At 53.4% G+C, this 14,330-nt stretch overlaps 1 protein-coding gene across 5 annotated transcripts in view; it reads right to left on the minus strand.

The window, feature by feature from the left end:
* The window catches only part of APBA2 (amyloid beta precursor protein binding family A member 2), a 270,537-nt gene extending 257,349 nt beyond the window's left edge, over window positions 1–13,188 (minus strand). For 3 of the 5 annotated variants that reach the window (XM_058736802.1, XM_058736803.1, XM_058736799.1), the window contains exon 1: window positions 13,093–13,188. The gene's annotated coding sequence lies outside the window, so the exon portion shown is untranslated. Of the gene's footprint in view, window positions 1–12,502; window positions 12,603–13,092 lie in introns of those variants that run through there. The other 2 variants (XM_058736801.1, XM_058736800.1) reach the window with 2 other exon arrangements.
* Window positions 13,189–14,330: the final 1,142 nt, after the last annotated feature.

Here is a 14,330-nt window from a genome sequence, read left to right on the forward strand (position 1 = left end):
CTTAACACTCTTGGATTTCCTTCATGCCCACCTGAAAGCGCACAGCATCTGACGCTCACAAACCTGGGTTGTTTATTTGCTTGTTTCTTAAAATTCATTTATTTTGAGAGAGAGCCTGTGCGCAAGCAGGAGAGGGGCAGAGAGAGGGAGAAAGAGAATCCCAAATTGACAGCATGTAGCCCAACACAGGGCTCAATCCCATAAACCGTGGGATTGTGACCTGTGCTGAAACCAAGAGTCAGACGCATAACCGACTGAGCCACCCAGACGCCCCAACACCTGGATTGTTTGTGTCTGGTTTTAAGAGCACAGCTGCCTTCACATGCAGGGATTAAAACTCATTCCATCTAGATAATTTACCCATGATAATTACATGCATATAGATCTTAACATCTTACTTGGGTTTTTCTCTGATTTCATTTAGAAAGTACAGTTGGGATCTAAATATTAATAAGCACTTGTTGGAATAGCAAAACTTCATTATCTCACATTAAATGTAATCTTGATTTTGATATTATTGTTCCAGCAGTAAAATAAGCCATGAGTCAGTCAATTGAAAGTTCTTCTTGAAAATCTCAAGATGATGCACTGCTCTTTTTTTTTCCAGCTTTTATTGAAGAATATGTACTGAAAAGTTTCGTATCATAAATTGGAACTCACCCATGCAAACCACCACATGGCATGTTTCCAGTACCTCCAGAAGCTCTGCCTGGCCTCACCATGCCTTCTCTGATCACCATCTCCCAAGGGCAACCTGACTTCCAGCCCCACAGATGAGAGTTGTCTGTTGACCTTCCTATCATGGAAACATGCAGTAAGGGACTCTGAGCTGTGGGTTTTTTTCACTCAACAGTAGGTGGTAAGACTCATCCATACTGTTGCACACACTTATAGAATATGCACTCTCAGCTTGCTTGAGGGCGTTCCACCTGTGAGTAAACCTTGGTGTGTTGGGTGAGTCTCGGTGTGCTGGGTGAGTCTGCTGCCAATGGCATCTGGATTGTGTGCAGTTTGGCAATGACAGCCATGCTGCAGTGAACACTCTCGCGCATGCCTCTTGATGGCCACCATAACAAATCACCACAAAACTGAGTGGCTTAGAACAACACACATGTATTCTCTCACAGCTGTAGAAACTAGAAGGCTGAAAGCAGTTCCACTGGGCAAAAACCAAGGCCTCAGCAGGGCCATGCTCCCTCCAGAGGCTCAAGGGGAGAACTCATTCCTCTCTTCTTCCACTTTCTGGGGGCCATCAGCATTCTTTGACGTGTGGCCACATCACTCCAATCCCTGCCTCTGTGGTTACATAGGCTCCTTCTCTCCTCAAATCTCCCCCTGCCTCTTAGAAGGACCCCTATGTCTGCATTTAGGGCCCACCAAGAAGATCCAAGATTACCTCATCTCAAAATCCTTAACACATCTGCAAAAGCTTTACCATATAAGTTAATGTTTATGGGCTCCTGGAATTAGAACCTGATTATCTTTAGGGGCCAGCAAACAGCCCAGGGGCCATATGCATATTTCATGTAGCTTTATTCAGAGGGGGGTTGCTGATCAGAGAGATTATGTATTTTTAACTTTAGTAGGTACTATAAAACAGCCTCCCAAACTAGTTGTACAAATATATACCCCAGTCAACAGCGAGAGTTCCAGTTGCTGCCCAACACCTATTTTCTTTTAACTTTAGCCATTCTGGTGGGTATATAATGATATCACATTGTGATGGTTAATTTGATGCATCAAACTGACTAGGCCACAGGGTGCCCAGATTGATCAGTGTAGTGTCTCTGGGAGTGTCTGTGAGGGTGTTGCTGGATGAGATCAGCATCTGAATCAGTGGACTCAATATAGTAGATGGTCCTCCCCAATGTGGGTGGGCACCATCCAATCCATGGAGGAACTGAACAAAAACAAAAGGTAGAGGAAGGTAGAATTCACCCCTTTGTCCTGCCTCCTGGTAGAGCTCATTTCTTCTCCTGCCCTTGGATTGGGGTTTATACCCCTGGCTCTCCTGGTTCTTAGGCTTTCAGACTCAGACTAAACTACACTACCAGCTTTGCTGGGGCTCCAGCTTCCAGATCATGCGGCTTCTCTGCCTCCACAATCACATGAACCCATTCCTCATAATAAACACACACACACACACACACCCGTATCCTATTGATTCTGTTTCTTTGGAGAACCCTGACTAATGCACATGTTTATAATTTATTTTGCATCTCCCTGATGACTAATGGAGTCAAGTATCTTGCCATATGTTTACTGGGATCTTTTTTAGGTGAAGTGTCTTTTATCCCCTTTTTCTACTCAGTTGTCTGCCTTTTTCTTATTAATTATGTAGTGCATTACTTTAAGGTGAGTAATTTGTTAGACTACATTCCACGAAGCACATGTGTCTGAAGGGAAAAAACATTTTTGGTGTCAGGGCCTGAGATGTGAGGTCTACCTGTGTCCACATGATTACCTGACATGAATTCTGGACAAACGAACACCCATCATGGACTCCAGGCCTCTGTGAGCTTACAGTTTCTAGAAGGAATATGCAGGAGAGCCTGGGAACTGGGGTGGGTGAGTTAAAAATAATCAGCCCCAAATTCATGACTTCTCTATTTACCTCCTGAAACCAAAGCTAATTTCACTGCAAGGATGGTCATTAAGAAAATAAACTCTAGGGTACCTGGGTGGCTCAGTTGGTTAAGCTTCCGACTCTTGATTTCGGCTCAGGTCATGATCTTGCAGTTCATAAGTTCAGGCCCCACATCGGGTTCAGCACTGTTGGTGTGGAGCCTGCTTGGGATTCTTCCCCTGCCCCCCCCCCCCTCTACCCTCCCTTCTCTCGCTCTCTCAAAATAAATCAATATACTTTATTAAAAAAAAAAAGAAAGTAAACTCTATTTGTACTTCTACAAATATGTGTGGATTTTACAGGACTCTTCTGGCTCAGGAGACAGTGACGGCCAGTCCCTCAACAAAGACATTCATTGGTTCCCTGCTGTGGATGTCATGCATGAGCATGGACAGGCTGTCATGCCACCAACATAATTATTTGATTTCTGCTGTGTATCATCAGACATTGAATATGCCATGGGTTGGTTTCTCTACCATGGTAAAGGAAGAAAGCAGCTTTGGGAATCAGTCAAAGTGAACTGCAGTGTGGTATCAGGTGCTTGATAAAATCGTCAGGAGAGTGAGCCCTGAGACCCCCTCTCCAGCACGATGCTCAGTGCTGCACCGCACTCTTCCTTGCCTAGTGCAACCTCGTGGCCCATGGGCAGGATAAAGGTCAACACACAGGTACCACCCCCCCCCCCCATCAAACAAAGCTTTCTCTCAACAAATCACGATTTCTAAATAGCCCAACAACCAGCAAGCCATTTCCAGACACTGTGTTTGACAGTAAGTAAAGGAGAAGACGTCAGCTAGCGCCCAAGCCTGGTCCAGCAGGCAGTGACAAGGGCCATGCTACAGGCCTCAGCGGGGAGAATGGCGCTCACCCCCATGCTGTGCCAAAGCAGAAAACAGGCTGACCACTCTCCAAAGAGGAAAGCAACTGTAACAGATGTTTTTGGAGCCATCACAACCCAGAGGAAGAAGAGCCACTGCAGCCTATTAGAGCCTGAAAAGGGAAGCAAGGGCACGGGGTGTGGGTGCCCTGGGGAGTCAGGACCACTGACAGGAGGCGTCTGGAAGCCAGCCCCCTGTGTGCCTCAGCACATCTGTCCAGCAACTGCACCTCCTCCTTCCTTCCCCATTCCCTCTGCCCTCTGCAACAGGGGTCAGTCCCCCTCCCTACAGAAGGCCAGAAAGCCACCAGGAGCCCTTGCAATGACCACCAGGCTGCCCGAACAGGGCAAAGATGGCCATGTGGCGGGCAGGGCGGCCACTGCGACCAGGCTGAGGCAGCACCTGCCACTGTGACCTGTGTCCCTCTGGTCTTTCAGTGCTCGCTGACAACTGGAAACTAGGCTCCTCTGTTTTCATGACCGTCCTTCCAGTAAGTCAGCAGAGCTGCAGAGGTTAACTCTATGTGAGCAAATTAATAATGTGATTTATGGTTTGTCATGGATTTTGTCGTTTTTGTAGAAGAACAGTGGCAATTTAATCTAGAAAGCCTGTAAATCTCTAAAGGGTAAAATTAAACATCCGTGCCAGCAAGGCTGGGACTTGGCAGCAGCAGCGGCCTCCTCCTACATAAGACGGTAGGGAGTGAAGGCCCTGGAGCCACATGGCTCTGAGAGGTGCCAGGATGCGGCCTCGGCCTTCTTTCAGCCATGCATGGGCTCCCACACCCTCCGCACATGCCTCCCCACGCGCCCCTCCTGAAACCCCTGCATGGGCCCTCCACATGCTCTCAATGAGCCCCTCTCCCATGTTCCAACTAGTTGTGAAGTCTGCTGATAGAAAACACTGTCCTAAAGATCTCTCGGCAAAGTGCATGTCATTTTTATCCCACCTCCTCTGCCCCCAACCCGCAGCAAGGACACCCCAGGGCTTCAAAGGGCAGCTCAAGGCCCTGGTGGTCAGGACATCCCTTCCCCCATCTCCAGCTCTGATTGGCACAAACCACAAATGCCTGGTGCCAACTACACAGTCCATCCCTCCCCCCATCCTGCCCGCCGTATGCCCCACTCCAGGCTGCCCCCCTTCTGTCTGGAGGGTTCTTCTGGCCTGAACTCTGGAGAGGCAATTCCACACAGTCTTCCAGGATGACCACTCCCACCCATACTGGGGCTCTCACCCTCCAATCTGTGCTTTGGACCCAGAGCCAGAATTGAGGCCTCTGATGCCATCCCACATTTTCCAGCAACGCCTCTTTGCTCCTTCTCTCCTGACTTCACCTAGCTCTAGACAGGGCTTGGGAAAGACAGGACAGAGCAGTTGTTCAGAAAATACCTGTTGAGTGGATGGATGGATGGATGGATGGATGGATAGAGCTCCCAGCAAAGAGTTCAGAGATATCTAACATGGAGGCACCTGTCCCCAATGCCTGCACTGCAGAGGCCCCACTTATCAAAGGGGGGTGAAAGACAGGTGAATGGCAGGGCAGGGTGAGGGGCTGCCATTTAAGTGTCCAGCACCCCACTGTTTCCATCAGTAGTAAGCCATGGATACAGGCTGGATAAAAAGAATGGATAAAAAGAATAACACATACAGAGAGTTAAGACAGGGTTCCCATAGCTAGCAGGGGGAGAACACTGCCACATCCAGGGGTCCCCCCAAGGCAGGCACCGACACGAAGCTGATGCAAGTCAGAGGTGCCTCTGCAGGCATCACATCAAATCTAGAGGCACCAGCTCATCGCTGATTAAGCACAGACCAGCCTGTGATGAGGAAGAAAACCATTACTTAATGAAATGCAATTAACTTAGAAGCCGAAATCTGTTAAAGCCCAAAGGACAGACACAGTCAGGAGTTCTGGGTCTGGAGGGGCTTCTGCTCTCAGAGTTTCCGACCCAAGAAACACCTCAGAGACGTCCCCGCAAGAACCAAAGGCAGATGGCACATCCATGCTGCCATACGTTGGCATGCTCCTCTCCAGCACCCAAAGGGCAGAGAAAGGCCACAAGCAGAATCTTCACAGTACATACACAAAGAAAGGCGCAGCTGGTAGGGGGTGTGGGTCAGGCTTAGCCCACCACCGCTCCCTGGAGAAACAGCCATCCACACGAGCAGGCTGCCTCAGGGGCGTGATCTAACAGTCAGGCCAGGTGGGCAGCATCAATTACCCATCCACTGGTCAGCTGCCCGCTTTCACTGTTACCAGCCAGCACCAGTTAGGGACCCAAGGAGTTCCTGGTGTCTGAGGCCCATCAGGCAGGCTGGGGAGAAACACACACACACTCTCTCTCTCTAACCCTGGTGACTGGCACTGATCAAGCAAGCACTTTACTGTAACAAAACGCTCGCCCACATCTTACCTCACTTCATCTGCATAACTCAGTGTAACTCAGCGGCTGGTGCGGAAGGAAGCGCAGACCTACGTGTGCCCTTTTAAGAAGGATTTAAGTCTGAGCAGCGACGATCGCTGGCTGTTTGGAGGCAGACCAGGGCTTTCTAGAGCTTCCAATTCCTAACACAGGCCCCGCTCCCACTCTACCCCACCCATGACAGCTGTCACCAGCTCTGGATAATACGGACAGATGTTAGAGCACATGGCTCACTTATTGCACCAAAAGACCGAGAAACGTAAAGTGTGTTTTATTTGAACAATGCACACACTTGCTGCCGGAGGACCTGAGAAATCCATCATCACTAAATGCATGCACTCACTCAGTTAATGGGGCTCCTGTTATTGAAACAATGGATTTTTCCGAGACAAGTGATAATCAAGCCAACAGGGAAAAACAATACATTATATATTTTTTATTAAATTAATGACGCATACAACAATTCAGAGAAATTCATATTTAGGGCTGCCTTGCTGGGGAATCAATTCCAGGAATGTAAATTTTAAATCAATTTTATTTTTTTTTTATTTTTTTTATTTTTTTTTTAATGTTTTTTATTTATTTTTGGGACAGAGAGAGACAGAGCATGAACGGGGGAGGGGCAGAGAGAGAGGGAGACACAGAATCGGAAACAGGCTCCAGGCTCCGAGCCATCGGCCCAGAGCCTGATGCGGGGCTCGAACTCACGGACCGCGAGATCGTGACCTGGCTGAAGTCGGACGCTTAACCGACTGCGCCACCCAGGCGCCCCTAAATCAATTTTAAAATAGATAGATAGATAGATAGATAGATACAATGTATACATGCATATATATATATATATATATATATATATATATATAAACGTGTATTATATATAGATATATCCCAACCGAGAATTCTAAATGCAAATATTGTTCTCCTCACTATTTACTTATTAGAATTTTCAGAACAAGGGCCTGAGCATTTCAGAGCCAAGTGACTCTCTGCACAGTTAATTCTTGGGGCAGGAAATGCAAAGAATCCATGTTAGCTCAAAGTGCAAAAAGGAAAACACCTTACAGACCCACCAACAGTGTTAGCTATTTTGCTGGGTGGCAAGCTCCCAACCCTCTCTCTGTCCCCATGAAGGGCCCCCGGGCATCTGTGACATGTCCATGACTCTCCAAACACCAACCAGCACTCACGTCCCACTGGTCACAAGCTATCAGAGTCTCTAAGTACATGTTGAAAATTAACCCTTGTATGTATCACATGAGTGGTCATAAACCCTACTCACACCCACCCAGTTTAAAAACTTAGTATGATAAGAACTAAGCTGCAGTGGGATGGGAAGTTTGGGGGAGAACACGGGCCTTGTGCTCTCTCCAACTGAGGCCAGAATCCCAGCTCTAACTGCCCTGAAGGTGCTCTCGAGCCAGTCACAGTCGCCTGGTCTTCAGCCTTCTTGCTGCCAAGATGAGACAACAGATCTGCCTCTCAGGCAGATTTGGGATTAAATGGGAAATTATTAAAAATAGCAAACACCGAGGAACAGAACTCAACACACAGAAGTGCCCACCAACTGGGTGTTTAATTGGGTTGGTCTCTCCATCAAAAACCATCTTCAGATGGAGTGCTTCAGTTTTCAGAACCCCACCAGACAAAAACATTTTCTCAGTCGGTAGATGCAAGAAACTCAACCGCATGTTTTTTTCCTTCTTCATTTTGATCTTTCAGACACAAAACAACAGATGTAACACTTAACCTGAGAACAGCACTTTGGAGTTTACAAAACACCTACGCTACATTCTCTTACAAGGCTGTAGTTGAAACTACCAAAACCTGACCCTTCAAACTCCCCAGTAAAATAGGAAAAACCACAACAGGCCTGCAGGCCACATAGGGACTCCACGAAGCCCTAGCCGTGGTAAAGATACCTCGCATCAGTTCAATCCTGGGGCTCACCTATGCCCCCAAAACAACCACAGGCAAGAGCTATAATGTAAGTATGACAGATGCAGAGAAAGACTCCCAAGGCTGGTGACCTGTCCAAGGCCCCAAGGGTTAGTGGCAGAGGCAGGTTCTCTGAATCCAGTTCTCAGTACTCCAAACCCCATCCTTTCCCAATCTCATGCTGCCTTCCTCCTTATAAAACCAACACACCTTCCCAGGCAAGGCCACGGCACAGGCACAGAGAATCAGGTTGGGGGAGGCTTCTGGAATGGAAGGCTGGCAAACGGGCAGGCAGGGCTGCTGGGAGCCCTAAGATGTCGGGTCTGACGTAAGGTACAAGACAAGTTTAGAAATATCCAGATGGAGGAAGAAGGGAACCTGGGCAAGAGGATGCCTCATTCCCAGCGCCTCTATCTCCCAGGTGACTATAGGGATAACGCAGGGCTGGCTCTGGCAGTAGGAACAGCCCTAGTGCACACCAAACAACCAAGAATCCAAAAAGGAGTTTCTGTGAAGAATCAGAACACCCACTCCTTGGGCCGGCTTGCCTTTCCAACCGTGTTGTCTCCTGGCCTATGTGAAAACACGCCTGCACTGTATAATTCCCCAGCTCTTTCCTGTCTGCCCACTGAGCACAAGGTTCTGTGCAGAGCTCTAGGAAGGATCCACCAACCGTGAATACAAATGTGACTAATGTGACTACAGCTCAGTTCCAGCCCTGGGTCTTAGAAAAAGGATGAGCAGGGAGCCAGGCTGAAGGGAAGAAGACCCCCACTCCTGGGGGTCTCACTCATTCATTCATCCACCACGTAGCACTGAGGGTCTACGAGGTGCCTGGTACTGTTCTAGCTGCCAGGAATACAGAGAACAAGGTCTTTACATTGGAGTGGTAAGAAGCAATTTAAAAAAAAAGCAGCAGCAAGGGGTGCCTGGGTCGTGCAGTCAGTTAAGTGTCTGACTTCAGCTCAGGTCATTGTGAGTTCGAGCCCCACATCAGGCTCCATGCTGACAGCGGGGAACCTGCTTGGGATTCTCTCTCCCTGTCTGCCCCTCCTCCACTCATGCTCGCGCGCTCTCTCTCTCTCTCTCTCTCTCAAAAATAAATAAATAAATAAACTCTAAAAAAAACAGTATGAAAATAACAAATCAAAGGTTAAGTACTAAGAAGAAACACAAAGCAAGAAGAAAGGGGGAGGTGATGGAGGCAACTGGCACAGAGACAGAGATCTGTGAGGGAGAAAGCAAGGTGGACACCTGGAGGCCATGCCAAGGAGAGGGAAAAGCAGGTGCCAATGCCCTGAGGCAAGTATGATCTTGGCAAATTTGAGAACCAGGGGATAAGAGGAAAGCAGTCCACATTTAGCTGGGATCATCAAGGATGGACACAAGGGCCCCAGGCCAAGGTGGCAGGCAAGGACAGGGTGGGAACAACCCAGGACAAGCCTGGGCAGTGATCCTGTCTGCCTAGAGGAACCAGACCAAGGGATGTGCATGTGGAGTAGGCACTGGGAAGCCACTGAGGACTTGAGCAAGAAACACCAGACCTGGCCTAGGCCCCATCTGCTGAGAGGCAACCCTGCAGCCCAACTTAAAAACCCCAGAGCCAGCCAAGAAATCCTAATTCACAGAGCAATGGCACCCCACCAATATGTAGGGCTCCCAAGCAGACTGGGGAACCGTAAGCCCCATGGAGAGAGCCTGGCTTTGTGACCTTGAGGTTACTGTCCTCCCTGGGCTCCCTCGTGTGTCCAAGAGAGGACAGGGAGAGAATGAACTGACTTCAGGAAAGGCGAGGGAAGACAGCCCACGCCAGTTGACTCAGCCTATGCCAGCAGGCTCCTCAGAGACACAAACTGGACCCAACCCAGGTGGTGGGCGGGGGACACAGAGAGGGGGATGGAGCCACAGAATCCTCCCTGTGGGCACATGGTCCAACCACCAACAGGCACCTGGGCTGCCTTTTGGTGAGCAATCATCAGATGGGACTTACATTAGGGACTGAGCTGCATGAGAGTCCATGCCTACACCTGTCCATTCGTCACAGCCACCTGGCAAGGTCAGAAGTATTGGCACCTGGGCTCTCCCTCTCTCCATTTCTCTAAGGCCGAGTTGCAAGGCAGGCATGCTCGTTTCTGCCACTTGTTCCAGAAAGCCCTTAAGGTCAGCAGCTGATGTGTTCAGGGCCTCTGTGCCCACCTGCCCTCCCCTGACAACAAAGGTTTCTCCAAGAGTTCCAACTGCGGTGTCACCAGAGGCCCTCACCTGTTGAGTCACCAAGTCCAGCAAGCCGAGCCAGGATAGGGAGAAGCTGAGGCCTAGGGGGGGTCCCCCGTGTATCTCTCCCCCGAGACAAGCCACACAGTCACCCAATCCAAACAAAGTCCAGCCCGATGCCAACCTCCCCATCCAATGTGTCTTTCCTCTGAATTCCTCAGTTGTGTCTAGGAAACATCAAGGTGTTTTAGCGCTCCCTCTCAGCTTCCAGGGGTGCGACTGGTATCTTTTACAATTATCTTTTATTTTTATCAAGCATTTCTTAGCTCGGTTGGCAAATTGAATTATTTATGCACCTCCATTTCACAATCCATCTCCACCAATTATTCCTGTGAAACTAATATTTTATATTTAAAAAGGCGGCAGGGAGAGAGACAGAACTACTCAGAGGATGATCATGCAAACAAGTTAACGAGCCACACTCGGCCTTGGGTGTCCAAGGAAGCACATACCGGGGAAGAGTAAGAAGTTGACCACCACAAGCTTCACTCTCCTGACAGACCTACCCCACCTCTCTCTCTCTCTTTCTCTCTCTCTCTCTCTCTCTCTCTCTCTCTCTCACACACACACACACACACACACACACACACACACACACACATACACACACACCCCATCTGGTTCAGCCTGCAAATCTCCCAGGTGCAGAAGCCCAGTACTGGCTGGTGGTGGAAAGGCAGGCAGTGGGGGGAGGGGCACCACAGTGCCCCCTAACAAACGACAAGAGGTCTGGAGAGAGAGAGGCCCACAGAAGACCCTGGCTGTGCCCCATCACTACTGCCACCACCAGACGCAAGCCCCGCTCTGGACACCACTCCAAGGGTCTCCTGGCCAGTGCTGGGGGCACCCCCTGGAGAGGCTGCCAGCTCAGGGAGCTGACCTCTAGCAAGCTCCAACTGGTCCACTAACTCCCTGGACACCACCCAGAGTCCCAGCAGCTCCCAAGCCGACGTGGTCCTTCATCCAGGAGACCCACTGCAGCCCACGCTGTAGACGCAAGCAGTGGAGATCGTCACCCTGGAGTGAGGACACTCCAGGGCAGGACATCCTGGCAGCTCTGGACTAAGAAACAGGACCGTGTGGCCTTGCATGGTGGCGGCTGCCCACAGGAGGAGAAGCCTCCACTATCACCTCAGCAGGAGGAGGTCTAACCGGGAGGCCGGGTACCCACGGAGCACCTCATATGTGTACTTCAGGAAAAGTTGTCCCGCTTCTTCTCCGGAAGCTTGCGGGGTCATCATTTCTAAAACCACTGTTGTTTCTTAAACTGACATTGGGGGGCGGGGGGGGGGGGGGGGCGGAGTCCCAGAAAAGAGGGCAGAGGCTGAAGAGGCCAGGGACCACCCCACCCACAGGAAGAAGTGTTGGGATGGGATTCCTGATTGGGGGTACTTCACCGTCTGCATGGCCATTTGTGAGTTTGTTTTAACCGCAGATTTGAGTCCGGTCCCTGTCAGGCAGTGAACGAACTGATCTGAAAGAATTAAGTCCTCCTCCTGCAAGTAAATACGAAGTTAAGACCAGCAGGCTCAATCTCAGCCTCCGAGCACTGGGAGGCTCAGACAGGGCGGGCCCCTCGCGGGCGCCCTCCGGACCCTTCCTCGGCGCCCGGCCCCGGGCAAGTTCGCCCCCAGCCTCGGCACACCAAGGCCCGCCGCCCGACCCGACCCGCGCCGCGCAAAGCCCGGCTTGGGGGCCGGGGACTCGATGTCCGCCCGGATCGTCGGTGGCCCGATGCCCCAACAGCAACCTGGCCAGGCTGTGCCCTCCGTGAGGCAGGGGCCGACGCGAGTGGCGGGTCGCGCCGCACCCCCAGCCCCGTGCCGGTGGCCCAGAGGAACCAGGGGGTGAAATTTTTAATTGAGGAGTTTTTCCCTCTGGGCCTCATTATAAAGGGAAATTGGGGGGGGGGGGGGGGAGGCGAAGATCTGGGCTGGCCTTCCCGGGAGGCAGGGAACCCATAAGCGACCCCAAACTCAGGACTTGCTCTGCACGGGGACTTGGTGCCAGCGCCAAGCGGGGTCGCGGTACGCACCAGCGGCCCGGCCAGCCCGGCGGGACCGGAACGGGCAGCCACCGCCGGCCAGCGCCCCTTGTCCGCGCAGGGTCGCCCCTCGCCGTGGCGCCCCCCGCCGGGCATGCCTTAGCCTCCGACTCGGCCTCGCCGCGCCCGCCCGCCGGTCGGAAGGGGCGCCGGTCCGCACCCCCAGACTCCAGCGGCGCCCGGCGGCGCCGCAGTGCCGCCGGGTCCGGGGGGCAGCGCTCGGGCCGCGGCATCCGCGCCCCGCCCCGCGTCCCGGGTCCCCCCACCCCCGCGCCGCGCCGGCCCGGGAGCCCCCAGGCTGCGGCCGCGGCCCCCAGCTTACCTGGGCCGGGCGCCGGGCTGCGCGGGTCCACGGCCGCCCCCGCCCCGCCGCCTCCGGCTCCGTCCGCGAGGCCGAGCGCCCGGCCGCCGCCGCAGCTCTTTGTGAGCCCGCGCGGAGCCGCACACCGAGACTGCTAATGAGCCCGGGAAGCTGAATAGCGGCGGGCGCGCCCCGGACGCGGCGTACGGCACGCAGGGCCGCCTCTGCCGGGCGCACGCGGCGCGGCCGCCCGGCGCTCCCCGCACCGGCCTGCGGCGGCCGCCCGGCGCCCGCACCACCGCCCCGCCCGGCCTCGCCCGCCGCCCCCCACCCACAGCGCCGGCGAGCCGCGCGGGTCGGAAAACGCCCGCGGGCGAGACCGTGCGGCGGGAAGAAAGGGAGGACAAAGATGCGCTGATGCCCAGCCCCCTGCCCGAGCCCGGCGCCGGGACAGTCGGCGGGGCGGGCGGGCGCACCTGGGGCCCCGGGCTCTTCGGGGCTGAGCTCGGGGACCGGGACTGGACCCCGGGCTCTGGAAGCCGCGGCGCCCCGTCACCCCCCCCCCCAACGGGACCCTGGGGAGCACACAGATTCCCGGGAGCGCCCCGGACCTGCCGGATCGGGAGCCGTAGTGGTCTGGTCCTCTGGCAGGTCGAACAGGTGACGGCGAGCTCCACCGCGCCCGCACTCTGCCCCCGGCGCCGCGCTGCCCCCTGGCGGGCTCGGGAGCTCGTGCCGCGTGGTGGGGCCGAGGCGACCGCGCCCTGCTCGGCCCCGCGCGGCCGCGTGCGGAGGCCCCAGGCGAGAAGCCCTCGGGGATCACAGCCTCTCGGGAAAGCCCCATCTGGGAGGGGAGGCTCCCCCACCGCAGACCCCCCCAGTCGTGGGCTGTATTCCAGGTCTCCAGTCTCTTGTAACCACCCATCACCCTTGTTTCTAATGCCCAGGGCGACCTGAGCCCTCCACTGCTGACTTCCCCTACCTAGAGCCTCGCCCGAGCCTCCTCTCTCCTCGCTGTCCTGAATGCAAAGGGCCCTAACCTCGTCCATTTCCAGATACCCACACACATCCCAAACAGTGTCGGTGATGCCCCCCCCCGCCCCCCGCCCAGAATGTGAATAATCCCCCCTGAAGTCCTTGGAGGTTGTGCTGGAGACGCTAGTGTCACCTTTGACCCCTCTGGCCTTTTCATTCAGTCCTGGGGCAGATGTAAGCTGTGGGCTATACCTGGATGCCTTGTGCACAGGGTGCCTTGTATGCTCAGGGCAGAGGCTCAGGTACCTCCTCCCCCATGTCCTGCTTATTTGCCTTCTGTTTTCTTTTCTCCTTTGGCTTGATTAGGGTGAAAACGAGGAGGGCCGCAAAAGGAAGAGGAGGCCTGGGTGGGGGGAGGGGCTCCTGCAGCTCTGAGGGCCAGAGCTGAGACCCTGAGGAGAAAGAGCTGGGTAAAGCTAAATCCTGTGCCTGACTGGCACTAACAGCAGACTTGGTGTGGACTTCCTGTAGCCTTGGGCAACCTTCCACTCCCCAAACCTCTCTCCCAGCCCAATAAACACTCACAATGACGCAGAGGGCCAGAGCCTCCCCTTAGAGGAGAAGCTGGTCCTGGCAGGGCAGCTTTGTAGCCCAAGTGCCAAACAAAAGCAGAAACAGCAGAGCCCAAAAGCAGGCCAGGAGCAGATTCCTGACCTACCGCCCCTTGCTGCTTGAGGTGGGCTTGTCTCCACTGTTTGTGTTCCACCTACTTAAATATGCTGTTCATCTAGCCAACAAAAAGTTCAGCTTCATCTAGCCTTCTAGGGGCCCAGCTTCCCACCCCACCCCCCACCCTGAATGTCAATCACTGGAT

The sequence above is a fragment of the Neofelis nebulosa genome, chromosome 7 (genome assembly GCF_028018385.1).
Source record: "Neofelis nebulosa isolate mNeoNeb1 chromosome 7, mNeoNeb1.pri, whole genome shotgun sequence".
Lineage (NCBI taxonomy): Eukaryota > Metazoa > Chordata > Mammalia > Carnivora > Felidae > Neofelis > Neofelis nebulosa.